The 13,073-nt window shown below is 35.6% G+C and overlaps 2 protein-coding genes across 2 annotated transcripts in view; one reads left to right on the top strand and one right to left on the bottom strand.

The window, feature by feature from the left end:
* The window catches only part of LOC108739385, a 25,801-nt gene extending 22,348 nt beyond the window's left edge, over nucleotides 1–3,453 (bottom strand). The window contains exon 1 of the mRNA XM_018473268.2: nucleotides 3,204–3,453. The gene's annotated coding sequence lies outside the window, so the exon portion shown is untranslated. The remainder of the gene's footprint in view (nucleotides 1–3,203) is intronic.
* Nucleotides 1–13,073, top strand: part of LOC108739381 (sestrin homolog) — a gene marked incomplete at its 3' end in the record, with an annotated part of 175,954 nt that overhangs the window by 148,899 nt on the left and 13,982 nt on the right.

The following is a 13,073-nucleotide window of genomic DNA, read 5'->3' as shown; positions in this document are numbered from 1 at the left end:
TATGACTTGCTTAGATTATCTGTTAGAGTTAAATTTTACTTGTTTATTTTATAAAATTTAATTTATTGTTCATTGTAATTTGTATGCTTAATTTCTCTTAGAAGTCTGATTTAACATACATAACAAACAGCAAGGTTAACTTGTAATCTTCTAGAAAAGTAAAAAAAATAAAAAAAAATAAATGTTTCAATTGTCCCGACTAGTCAGTTTTTATTAAAATATTAGTAAAGATATCATTTTTTCAAAAAAAAAAAATTGCAGACCCGCTGATTTTGTTAGGCTCCATAAACAGATGTCTCTTGTGTATGGAACCATCAGACTTGAAATCCGTCAGGGGTATTGACATAGGGGTGGTTTCCTATTTATTTTTGTTTTTTGAGATTTTGTTTTCGGCATGGACTCACTAATATTCTCTACAACTTTGCTTTATAAATTCATTTATAACATATTGTACACTCCAGTGCTCATTATAGGTATGAAGAACTACAAGTAACACAAAAAACGCCCCTATTACGCAAAATCCCGAAGGGGTAATAAATAAATATGCCATTTCTTTCATATAATGGGCACTGGCGCGTAAAAGTTATAAAAAAAATTATAAAACGAAGTTGTAGAAAATATTAGTGTACACGCCAAAAAAAAAAGCAAGAACGAAGATAAATAGGAAACCACGTCTATTTTAATACCACCCCGGCGGATTTGGAGTGTGATTTTTTCATCGACCTTGAAAAAAGAAGCTTGTTAGCAATTTTTTTGCACCCCCCCCCCCCTATGACACCGTCTAGTTTTACTGAACTGTAAAAGTAGTAGTAGTAGTTAACTATTAAAAAATTTAACTAAAAGATCAAATTGTATTACAGACGTATTTTCGATATCCAGAGTGTTTTCTTTTAATCAGAATCCTAAATTAAAAATTGCACAAGATGACCGAAAACAGTTGACAAAAAGTGGACGGAGTTAAATGTATACGTATAGTTGATTGGATACACACGTATTCTACTCACATGTTACAACTATTAATTATTACATACATATTGTAGCGAGCACAAGTGTGTTTGTGTGCGATCGGGCACACGTGTGCGTGAACGGCTTATCGATTCGCCGACTAGCCGAGGGCGCCTCTCTTCATGTGCACCGTATTTGTAAATGTGTGTGTCGTACCTGCGCTCTGGGTCAGAAAAAAGAAACTATCCGGATGTTTCCAGGAGTTTCCCGAAAATAAACTAAAGAGTATTTAAAGGAAGAGATGATCGCCGAGAGAAGAAATAAATTTACCGTTGCAGAAGTGAATCCAGAAATAAATTGACAGTGATAACAGTGAAATAAATAGCGCAATAAATAGTGATATATCAACAGTAATGTAAATAAATAGAATCATTCATAACCTAAGTTTAGTAATAATTTAATAGTGTTTTTAAGTTCTTTAATAATTAGTGTAAATAAGTAGTTCCTGTCGTTATCAGTCTAAGAAGTTAATTTTGTTAAACCCACGAACATTACAACTGCTGTCAGGTGTGGGGTTGAATAAAAGACATTACACTGGCAAAGAATTAAAAATTAAATTAAAAGTACTCCTTCCTAAAATACTCGACGTCTGTTGAAATAAGTGGAGTGATTGACAGATATTGTAGGAATCTAATCAGTGAGCAGAAATGCAAAGAGCAACATCTACTTTATCAGAATGCCAACTGAGAATGAGACTGACAAGAATGTTTTTTTACTTGGGACATGTTGTATCAGCGAAGGGCGTGGCCGTGGATCCAGAGAAGATAAAGGCCGTGAAGGAATGACCAGTGCCTGAAAAAGTGCACGACATAAGAAGCTTGGGATTTTGCATGTATTAACGTCGCTATGTTTATGGATTTGCCAATATCGCCAAACCTTTGACACGTTTAACCGAAAGTGACCGCAAATTTCATTGGGATTCGGATTATCAAACTGCATTTGAGACTTTGAAGCTTTAATCACAGCCCCCGTACTGGTTTATCCTCGGCCCAATGGAATGTTCATTTTGGACACCGACGCCAGCAATGTGGAAATGGGAACCATTCTTTTGCAGTTACAAGATGGCTAAGAGAAGGTAATCGGCTATAACAGAATGAAGATTCGGGCTGTAGGGCCGTGGTGTATGTGAACTATTCCCTCCAAACGTTTCGTCAGCTTCTGCAGCTGACATCCTCAGTGGTAGTGCTGCGTTGACAACCTGAACGTAGATTATATCTCGAAGCCTCGACAGGGACTGGGTGCGACAATATAAAACACGACCCGGACTTGAAGAAGGTGATGGAATGGAAAAGAGACGGAAAACGACCAACGTGGCAGCAAATTTCTAACTGTACCCAAGTATTAAAATCGTTAAGGGCTCAGTAGGACTCAATNTAGTTTGACTTTATTCCTAATTTTTGTATTTCGAAAACTGTCACTTCTTGGGCGTCCAATTTTGACTTTTCGAATGGAACGTTGACATTTTTTGTTTACTTTCAAGTTCAGTATTATTTGAATAAGACCGTGTTAAAGTCTTGTTGGGTTTGATGACCGAAACTACTAAAAAATATATTTTTTTTGCACTTTGGTGTATGGGCCTGTAATACAAAAACTGCAGAATTGTTGCATCTGAATTAGTTGCTGTTGTTTGATAACTTACAAAAAATTGAGTCTTTTTTCTTTTAACTGTGAATTTTTTCGTTTTTGGTTTGGTTAATGGCTCTTACGGCAAAGTGTTAAAACAAAATAATTTTTATTGAAATATAAATTGTGGAACACAACAAAACTTTCAGGCAAATCAACACAAAATTCGAAAATAGGTAAAAAGTCACAACCTTCCATTTGAACAATTAAACTTGCATGCCACATTAACGGCAATTTTTGAAATACAAAATTGGTAATACTTTCAAAATATAAAAAATTCTTGGTCCAACTTCTTTCTAAAGGTAAAGGTGTTACTGTAATATACTATCTTGTTAAAAATTACAATTTTCGTAAGTGATAAGTGGAAATCTTTAAGTCTTTCTCCTGATACGATAGTAGTCGTATAAAATGTAAATGAATGAGAAATAGTAAATAAACTTGAATAAATATAATAAATCCGCTATTTTATTCCATTACACATTCGACTGCTATTGATTGATTGATTGATCGAGTTGCCAATATGTATGATCTATGTATGTATAAGTAGATGCTCTTGTAATGCTATAAGTACTTACGTTTTTTACAATTGTAAAGTAACTTTAATTAACTTCAGATGTGTCTCCTACCACCAACTGACCTTGCTATGTAGTAAGTTAGATGTTTTATATGAATCTAAGTACATTGATTTAAAATTATGTTTCATATACTTTTTTGTAATCTATTTCACACTTAAAAACACTTCTGTATTATTTGTGATGTTTATTCCGAATCTATACGCTATTAATTCGTACTTTAAGTTCAAGTCGATATAAGACAATACTTACTTAAGTTTTACGCATTATTTATCAGACATGCGCCTTGCAAGTAGCATTTAATTAGATACGTACATACGTACCGATAAACAGCAGGGTTGCCAGACTTAGAGAAATTTCTTTATGTCTAGGGAATTTAGATCTAGCTTAAGGAAAAGTGTTTTTTATTCAACTTTATACAAAATCTAGATAATTCTCAATATCTGGCAATTTTAAGCAACAAAAACAAAAGGTTGAAAATGGACAAGCGAGAAATTTAACTTTTTAAAAAGAAATACTTTTCTTTTAAAATATCTCTCGCTTATACTTACACTGTGGTAAATATTTATCAATCATTATAGACAAATAATTATATTTCGTACACAAACAACACAATTTAACACTGTTTTGGTAATATAAGGTATCAGGGGGTCATAAAATATGATTCAAACGTATAAATATGTAGAAACGGTAGGAAAATTTCTAAATATAAGTAAAATTGAAAAAAAAAAAACTCGAATCCTCATTCATTAATGTGAAATGTATACTGCTTGACCCCAAAAAATATTTTGCTCACTGTATAAATCTGTTGGATTTCATGAATACGATCAATTATTACACAGTTCGACTTTGATCTTTCACTTACATACAAGATTAGCTTGTAGTTAGTATGTTCGCAATAAGCTTAATTGTTTTACATTTTACATAAGGAGATAAAAGAATACATAATCGCTGTAATGGGAGTATTACGTTTTTTGTACTATTTTCAATCGACTTGCAAACAACAAAGTCTTTTATTCTTTGTTGGAATTTATGGAGATAAACACATAATTACATTTTCATGTATGCGTAGTAATTGCTCTTTTGATTATAAAAACTGAACTTCTTTATATTGTATTTACATCATCGTTACAAACCTTTGCTTAAGTAAGAAGTTAACAGAGGCGGGATTGAAATAATAAAGTATAAAGATTCTGAAAAAAGTATTTTTTATTACTGCCCTTGACATGAATGAAAAACAAAAAAAAATTAAGCAAACGTGTTCTTCCATATATTCAAACTGCAAATAAGGAGGGGGATGGTCAATTTTCATCTATTTTCTTAAATAACTCTAAAACTATTTATTTTAAGATTATAAAAAAAAAATAAATATCATATCCTTACAACAAGCCCTTTTCATTGAAATGTCACAGGGTACAGATTGGAAAACTGTTTTTTTTTTTTAATTTCCTATTGACCCCCTAAAAATGACCCTCACGTTCAAAATTAATTTATTTACGTTATCTGTTCGTATTGGAATCACAGAAATTCATAGATATACTAAATCTTAATTTAATCGATCCAGTATAACAGATATATACTAGACTTATAATAATTTAAAACCATGGATAATTAGACCTGTCGTACGCTTTGTTAACTTAATCATGCAGAAATAATTTAGAAGTTTTTTATCGATGTACAATCAATCGCTGAATGAAATTACATCTGCAATTACGATCAAATTTTCAATAACACGGGTATGTATTACTCATATAAGTATAAAATTGTGCAGTAATAATCCAAGAATATATGTATCAAGGCCAAGAAGAATAATAATAAAGGTTCAAAGTGACAAAAGGCTTTTCAGCAAAAAAAATAATTTAAAATACCTACAGGGTGTTCCACCTAGAGTGGTTGTGTGTTTGTGTTTTTCTTTTCAAAAACAGTTGAATATCTTAAGAACCATGAGAGATATGTATAAGAAACTGTTAACAAAGTCGACCTAGAATTAAACAAAGAAACAAAAAATATACAGGCTGTTCCATTTAAGATGACGAAGTTAGGTAGCGCCCACGAGAAATGGAGTACCCTGTAAAACCGCCTTAGGTGGAACACCCTGTTTATTTCAGTATTGAGGGTTTCTGAAGCATATAGAATACAGAATTAGCATCATTCTTTTTCAAAATAAAATTTTTAAAATAGTTTGACTTTATTCCTAATTTTTGTATTTCGAAAACTGTCACTTCTTGGGCGTCCAATTTTGACTTTTCGAATGGAACGTTGACATTTTTTGTTTACTTTCAAGTTCAGTATTATTTGAATAAGACCGTGTTAAAGTCTTGTTGGGTTTGATGACGAAATGAATACAGAAGAGAATGAAAGATTATCTGTGGAATATTACTGCCCCAGCATTTACCTAAGTGATCCAAGGAAACCACAGAAAAACTTGAACCAAGGCAGACGGACCCGGAATCGAACCGGCGTCCTCCCGAATGCTAAGCAATGGTCTAAACCTCTAGGCCATGCCGCTCGGTCTAAAGCTTGAGCAACCCACATCCTTAACTATTTGCAAACAGTAATCTAATCTAGGCCCTAATCTACCCCTCCAAACTACCGTTTCTGCCTCTAATATATTTCTGAATAGAACTTCATGCCTCAGAAGGTGTCCTATCAACCTATCTCACCTATATTTTTTCTAATACCTCTTTATTTCTAATCTTCTTTTCTCCACAGTATCTTCATCGTTCTCCTATAACACCACATTTCGAACGCTTCTAAAGTTTTCTTTTCCGCCACGCCTATTATCCACGTTTCGCACCCGCACAACGTCGCGCTCGAAACATTTAACAATCTTATTCGAATTTCTAAATTAATCGTTCGCGAGCATAAAAGTGACTTCTTTTTATTGAAGGCGACTTGACCTTGCGTTATCCTTTGCTTTATATCCCAACTTCCGTCCTGACTTATCTGACTTCCTAGATACCTAAAGTCAGCCACTTCTAATCTTTCGTCTCCTATCTTTACCTTCGCTCTTTCCCTATATTTTCTTCCCTTACATACAAATATTTTTGTTTTACGTTTATTTATTTTCATACAGTACCGTTTTTTCAGTACCGCTTCCATTTTATTTAAAGCTATCTGTTAGTTCTCCAAACAGCCGAATACATCCCTTATTTATTTACCATAAAATAAAAAATGAAAGTAACTTATAACATTTACCCTACCTTGAAGAGGATATTATAGATTTCTGTCCATTAGTTGTTAACCCAAGTACTCGTCTTCAGAATGTCAGTAATTGAATTTTACGTCCTTAGGGGATATCGAATCGGGTTAAAAGGTTGGGTTATCGAAACTTCATTTAATTGAATGTCCCATTTAAACGCACGAGCATTTTTCGCCTGGTTTTTTCTTACAAGCATTCGCAGGCATTAGAATATAACCGCAATTTGTGAAATAGGTATAATATATTATTCACATTTAATTTTAGGAANCACTTGTTATTATTTTTGGCTAAATATGCTTTTAAATAAAGCATATTCTTAAATTTTAACGAGGCAGTTTAAATAATTTTACAAATGGTACTGTACACTTTTGTCTAGTTCTCGCTCGATGATCGGTGAAGAAATGAGCTCCGCAGACAAATATGATTGAATTTGGAATTATGTTACGGCGCATCCTAATAAAGGAAAGGGGCATATCTCTAACTTCTTGAAACGAACAGTACCTATATGAACGCCGAAGTATGTCACGTTTTCTGGCTTATCACCTTCACGCAGTAGTTTTCACTAAAAAATGCTGGTCTTGATGACAGGCCCAAACCTGGAGCAGTAGTGGGAAACTGAGCATTGCCTTGATAATATTGGTCCAAAGCTCGGTCAATTTTAAAATACCAAGACTAACAACATTACCGTTTCACCAAGTTTGGTTCAATTTTGGGGCAGCTAATCAATGGTTTATCGATACTGTCCAAAGTTCGGCCAATCTGCAAGTGTCAAGGTTAGGTACATTATGGTTTCGCCAAGTTTGGTCCAATACCGGGCAGCTAGGTATTGACCTGCCAATACTGGTCCAAATTTTGATTAATTGTCAAGTACCAAGGCTAGGTTTACTAACGTTTCGCCAAGTTTGCTTCAATACTGGGAAGCCAAGTATGAGTTTGACAATACTGGTCCAAAGTTTGGTCAATATACAAATAACGCGGCTAGGTACAGGAACATTTCGTCAAGTTTGGTCCAAAACTGGGGCAGCCAAACATTGGCCTGCCAATACTGGTCCAAAGTTCGATTAATTATTAAGTTCAAAGGCTAGGTTTATTAACGTTTTGTCAAGTTTGGTCCAATACCGGGCAGGTAGGCATTAACCTGCCAATACTAATCCAAAGTTTGATTAATTGTCAAATGCCAGAGCTAGGTTTACTAACGTTTTGCCAAGTTTGGTTCAATACTGGGAAGCCAAGTGTAGGTTTGACAATACTAGTCCAAAGTTTGGTCAATATTCAAATAACGAGGCTAGGTACAAGAACAATTCGTCAAGTTTGGTTTAAAACTAGGGCAGCCAAGTTTGGCCCAGTGTGGGTAGCTAATAGTTGACAACGAAGTATCTATTGATCAAGTTGGAGAGCTCTGTATTTGCGTTTTTTGTTTGTTTTACTTTATTGTGGCGTTTTGACATTTAAAATGTTTTAAACAAAGAAAAGTGGTAACATTTTGTGTTATTGTGCGTAGCATCCCGTATATTCAATCACCAAAAAACTGCAATTTTTCAGACGGAATATGCAAAAAACCTACTTCGTAATTTTGTTATTTACTTTCATCACTTTACGGATAAATCAAATGTTAAACATGCATAGCTTAATTCATGTCGCAGATGATGTGTGTAGTTCATTTCAAAATTCTACTGATGAGTGAAATTTCCATACATTAGGGAAAAAGCTATATTTCTATTTTTAAAAATTTAATAAAATCTATTAGTTTATTATCGCTTCGCGATTACTGAATTTCCCGATGAAAAACGGTAAAAATTTGGTGGAATTATTGCCCCTTACATGGTTAACCCTGATTAGATAATGACTGGATGTGCAAATATCCTAAAAAGGAAATAAGAGACATTAATGAATTAGTAACAGAGAAGGCGGTAGGCTGAAGCGGCGCATTAAGAAGTCTAATGTGACCTAATATACTTTAATTTATTTACGAGGGTGGATTGATAAGTTTCCGGCCTGACCAAGAAAAACAAGGTTTTTAAAAAATTTTTTTTTTTATTTCTCAACATAATCTCCTCCAAGGCTGATACATTTCTCATAGCGGTGTTCCAGTCTATTAATGCCATCTCTATAGACTGATTCGTCAAGCTCCTCAAAATAACCATTTACAGCTTCGATTACTTCTTCATTGTCCGCAAATCTCTTACCGCCAAGCCATTTTTTGAGATTAGGGAACAGAAAATAGTCACTCGGGGCTAGGTCTGGAGAGTAAGGAGGGTGCGGCATCAATTCAAACTTTAGATCGTTGATTTTAGCCGTCGCAACGATTGACGTGTGCGCTGGTGCGTTATCGTGATGAAACAAGATTTTTTTCTTCGCCAGATGAGGTCGTTTAATTTTCACCTCGTGGCTCAAACGTTGCAATAAGTCTGCGTAGTATTGACCAGTGATAGTATTACCCTTTGCAAGGTAATCAATGTATATAATACCTCTTGCATCCCAAAAAACAGTAGCCATAACCTTGTTCGCCGAAAAAATTGTTTTTGCCTTCTTTGGAGTTGGTTCCCCTGGTCCAATCCACTGTTTAGACTGTTCTTTGGTTTCAGGAGTGTAGTGGTGGACCCACGTTTCGTCAACGGTTACGAATCGACGCAAAAATTCGCTTGGATTACGCTTATACAATGACAAATTTGCGGTAGAAATGTTTTTTCGAATCAATTTTTGGTCGACTGTTAGCAAACGCGGCACCCATCTTGCACAGAGCTTTTCCATATGCAAATGTTGGTGCAAAATATGTTGCACACGTTCATATGACATCTTACAGGTCTCAGCTATCTCACGCACTTTCAATCTGCGGTCTCCCAGCACTATTTGATGAATTTTTTCGATCATATCTGGAGTTGTGACCTCAACGGGGCGTCCTGAGCGAGGCCCATCAGAGGTGCTCACACGACCCTTTTTAAACTCGGAAACCCACTGCTTAACGGTTGAATATGACGGGGAGGATGTCCCCAGTGTTGAGTCCATCTCTTTTTTAATTTCCTTCGGCGTTAACCCCTTCAAATAAAAGTATTTGATGACAGCACGATTTTCCTGCTTTTCCATTTTTACGAAAACCACAGAGGCGTCTTGTTCAGCGTGCTGTCAAACCTACACTAGCAAGGAGATCGGGCTGAAACTATAGCTACAAGCTATCCAAGGATGGTACTATAGAATGTCACCTCAAGGTAGGCCTAGTGGCGTCATCTCTTGGTTAGGCCGGAAACTTATCAATCCACCCTCGTATGTACAGGCACGTTTTAAAAAATACTAGGATACGAAGAAAACGCTATCTGATTCATTATCAACATGAATGTCTGTGAAATTAAATTCATTACCTTATTTCTACTGATATTTACCACATAAATACATGTGTACCATACGTTTCGAGTAACTATTTTTTTTTTTATTTGCATACTATCAAATATTAATAAAATCTATGTTTTTTAATTTTTACTTTTTTCCGATATTGAAATTATTACAAATATCAAATCTTAGGGTAATGTTGTTCGTCAAATCTTGGCCCAAAATAGACTGACCAATTTTAGGAAAGTAATGTTAACCAAGTCTTGGTTTAGCATTGGCTGTCCAGTCGTAGACCAAGGTTACTAACTAGGTTTAGGTCGAGGTGACAAACCAGACATTTGCCATGCTCGGTCCAATTTTGGTTGCCAATCTTGGGTTAGTATTGTTCACCAAGTCTTGGTGCAACATTGGCTGTTCAGTCATGGGTCAAACTTGACAACCAGGCTTGGGCCGATGTTAAACACCAAACGTTTGTCATGTTCGGTCCAATATTGATTGCCAATTTTGGGTTAGTATTGTTCACCAAGTCTTGGTTCAGCATTTGCTGTCTAGTGGTAGGCAAATCTTGGCAACCAGGCTTGGGCCGAAGTTACATACCAGGCATTTGCCATGCTTGGGCCAATATTGGTTGCCAATCTTGAGTTAGTATGTTCAAAAACTCTTGGTTCAGCATTGGCTCTCCGGTCGTGGGCCAAACTTGGCAACCAGGTTTGGGCCGATGTTACATACGAAGCGTTTAGGTACCATGCTCGGTCCAATATATTGGTTGCTAATCTCGGGCCAATATCTTTATTTTTTTACACAAAAATATTGCTCTGGCCCGTACAAAAGCAAAAATCAAAAAACAATGCGAAGTAAGCAGAACGTGCGCGCAAATAGGCTGTAAACGAAGCGTCACGAAAATGCCCCCAAAACTGTGATAGACTTGACCGACTAGTTGGCCTTTTTACAACCGACTAATCGGCGAAAGTTATAGTCGGCACAACACAATTTATACTTTAAATATTAGGCAAATGATGCAGTCAGTACCTGCTCATGCTTTTCAAAATTTTTCAGAATTTTTTAAAAAATTGTGTACAATTCTAAACATCTAAACTACGAGGGTGGTTCAATAAGTACCCGTGTTTGAAGACATAGGACGTTTCTGAGGAAAATTGGTGTTGTCATCGTGTGCTGCCGTCTATCAAACCACGCCAAAACGAATTTCAGACTGATTGATAGGTTAGTTTGGATTTGCCAGCCATTCGACTGAGACGTGTTTCGTTATTTGCGCTAAGATGGAAAAAAAAAACAAAGTTGGATACTGTTTATGGAGACATTTCGCCATCTACGACCACAGTTAGATATTGCTTCAACGAATTTAAACGTGGGCAAAGATCCGTTTTTGATAGGAGCGACCAGGAAGCCTGGCAAACGTTGTTACCGAGGAAATCATTTTACGGATTTTTTAGGAAAAGGAAGAACGATCACTGGACAATACTACAGTGAGTTATTGGACCGCTTCGACAAAAAATCGAAGGAGACACGGACGTATTTGACGAAAAAGAAGGTGCGTTTTCAACACGATAACGCACCGGCACATTCATCAGGAGTTGTTGCCGCCAAAATGCATAAATTACGTTATGAACTGCTGCCGCACACCCTGTACTCACTCGATTTGACTCCCTGCGACTTCATCTTGTTCCCTACCATGAAGAAATGACTAGCGAGAAAGAAATTTAGCTCAAACGAGGAAGTCATCGCCGAGACAGGGGGGATTTTGGACAGTTCGACAAATCTTATTTTTTGGAGGGGTAAAAAAAATGGCAGGGTCGTTTTGAGAAGTGTATCTTTCTAAAAGGGTACTATATTGAAAAATAAAAAAACAAATTTTAAAAAAAAGGTGTCTTCATTTCTAACACGGGTACTTATTAAACCGCCCTCGTACATCTCCACCTGCCACCTGTGCCGTTTCATACAATGCCAGCTTTGCATGAAAGTAACTGATCATTGTTTTATCTCTCTGTTTGCGCCTTTCTGTATAGTTGAGAACGTCATGTAGTCCTTAACCAACTGCGGACGGCGCGACGCCTTTCAATTTCAATTACATCAGGTATTATATCTCAGGTGTTACACATCGCCTAACTAGTTAATTAATCCGAGGAACATTCTGATATTGAAGTCACGATAATCAGAATCAAATTCCTATCCAATGGCACACATGCCTTCATGATATCACCTCTTCGTTTAATTGTTAACATTCGATTGGCTAATCACACTAACGCCTGTTGAATAAACTGAAGTAGTAGTTGCACCTGTCATCGATTTGTATTTGTCGAACAGCTTCTCTGTGAATGCATTTAAATTTCTTGTCAATCGTTCATCTGCTGTTCGCCTTATCACTTCTTCTGTTTTCTTCCTTTAAATCATTAATTCATCTACCTCTAAATTATAGCTGAGTCCAGATTCATTGTCACCTAACGTATTAGGTATCTGTACCTTCATTTTGATTATCATCTGTCATTACGCAATTTTTTCTGCTCCGCACTCAAATTTTTATCACTTTTTTGAGCGGTTCAGTCCGGAATCGCGGAATTGTCCAGAATTGGGGCTCCAGACCAAAATCGTTCCAAAAATTTTACATTATAGAATTAGATATTAGAAGGTGAGGAATACAGTTTTTTGTGACGGTGAGCAGGGGCATTAAATAAACTTTAATCTGTTATAAATCTACCTAACCAAACAATGAAGTCACCAATGCAGGTAATTATCTAGAATTGGGGCAATTTTAAAAAATTATCATTCATAATTTTTTTTTTAATTTATGAAGTCATAAAAAACTGTCTCCTCCACCTTCTAATACAGCAGTTCCTAACCTTTTTAATATTGCTACCCCTGTGACCTATTAGCAAACTGATTTTACCCCGACCTTAAAATGTTATTAATACAAACAACACAAGCAAATACAAATATATTTAATAATCACAAATTGCACATCAGTCTTACAATTTCATATATCTAAACAATACATTAAGTAAAGGGTGATGTGATGGTTACTATTATTTTGCATTCTTCAAGTTTTTTTTTATGTTAACTTTAATTTCGCTTAAAGAGCATCCTAAGTCATGTTTCACATTTAGAAGGTTCTGGTCTTTGTTTTCAGTGTAACCAAAGTTGAAAAACCACTCTCACATCTATAGGTGGTGGCAAAGGGTATTAGCATTTTTAAAGCTTTGTTGGCTAAAGCAGAATATTCGACATCAGCTTTTCGCCAAAATGTACTATATTATTATTATATAGATTATAATTTTGAAATTCTACTCTGCAAGTGGTATTCTGGCGTAGTCCAAGATATTCCACTTTGGCCG

Source organism: Agrilus planipennis, unplaced genomic scaffold, assembly GCF_000699045.2.
Source record: "Agrilus planipennis isolate EAB-ADULT unplaced genomic scaffold, Apla_2.0 scaffold219, whole genome shotgun sequence".
Classification (NCBI taxonomy): domain Eukaryota; kingdom Metazoa; phylum Arthropoda; class Insecta; order Coleoptera; family Buprestidae; genus Agrilus; species Agrilus planipennis.
The sequence above is the reverse complement of the archived record's forward strand: the minus strand, read 5'-3'. Positions and strand labels throughout refer to the sequence as shown.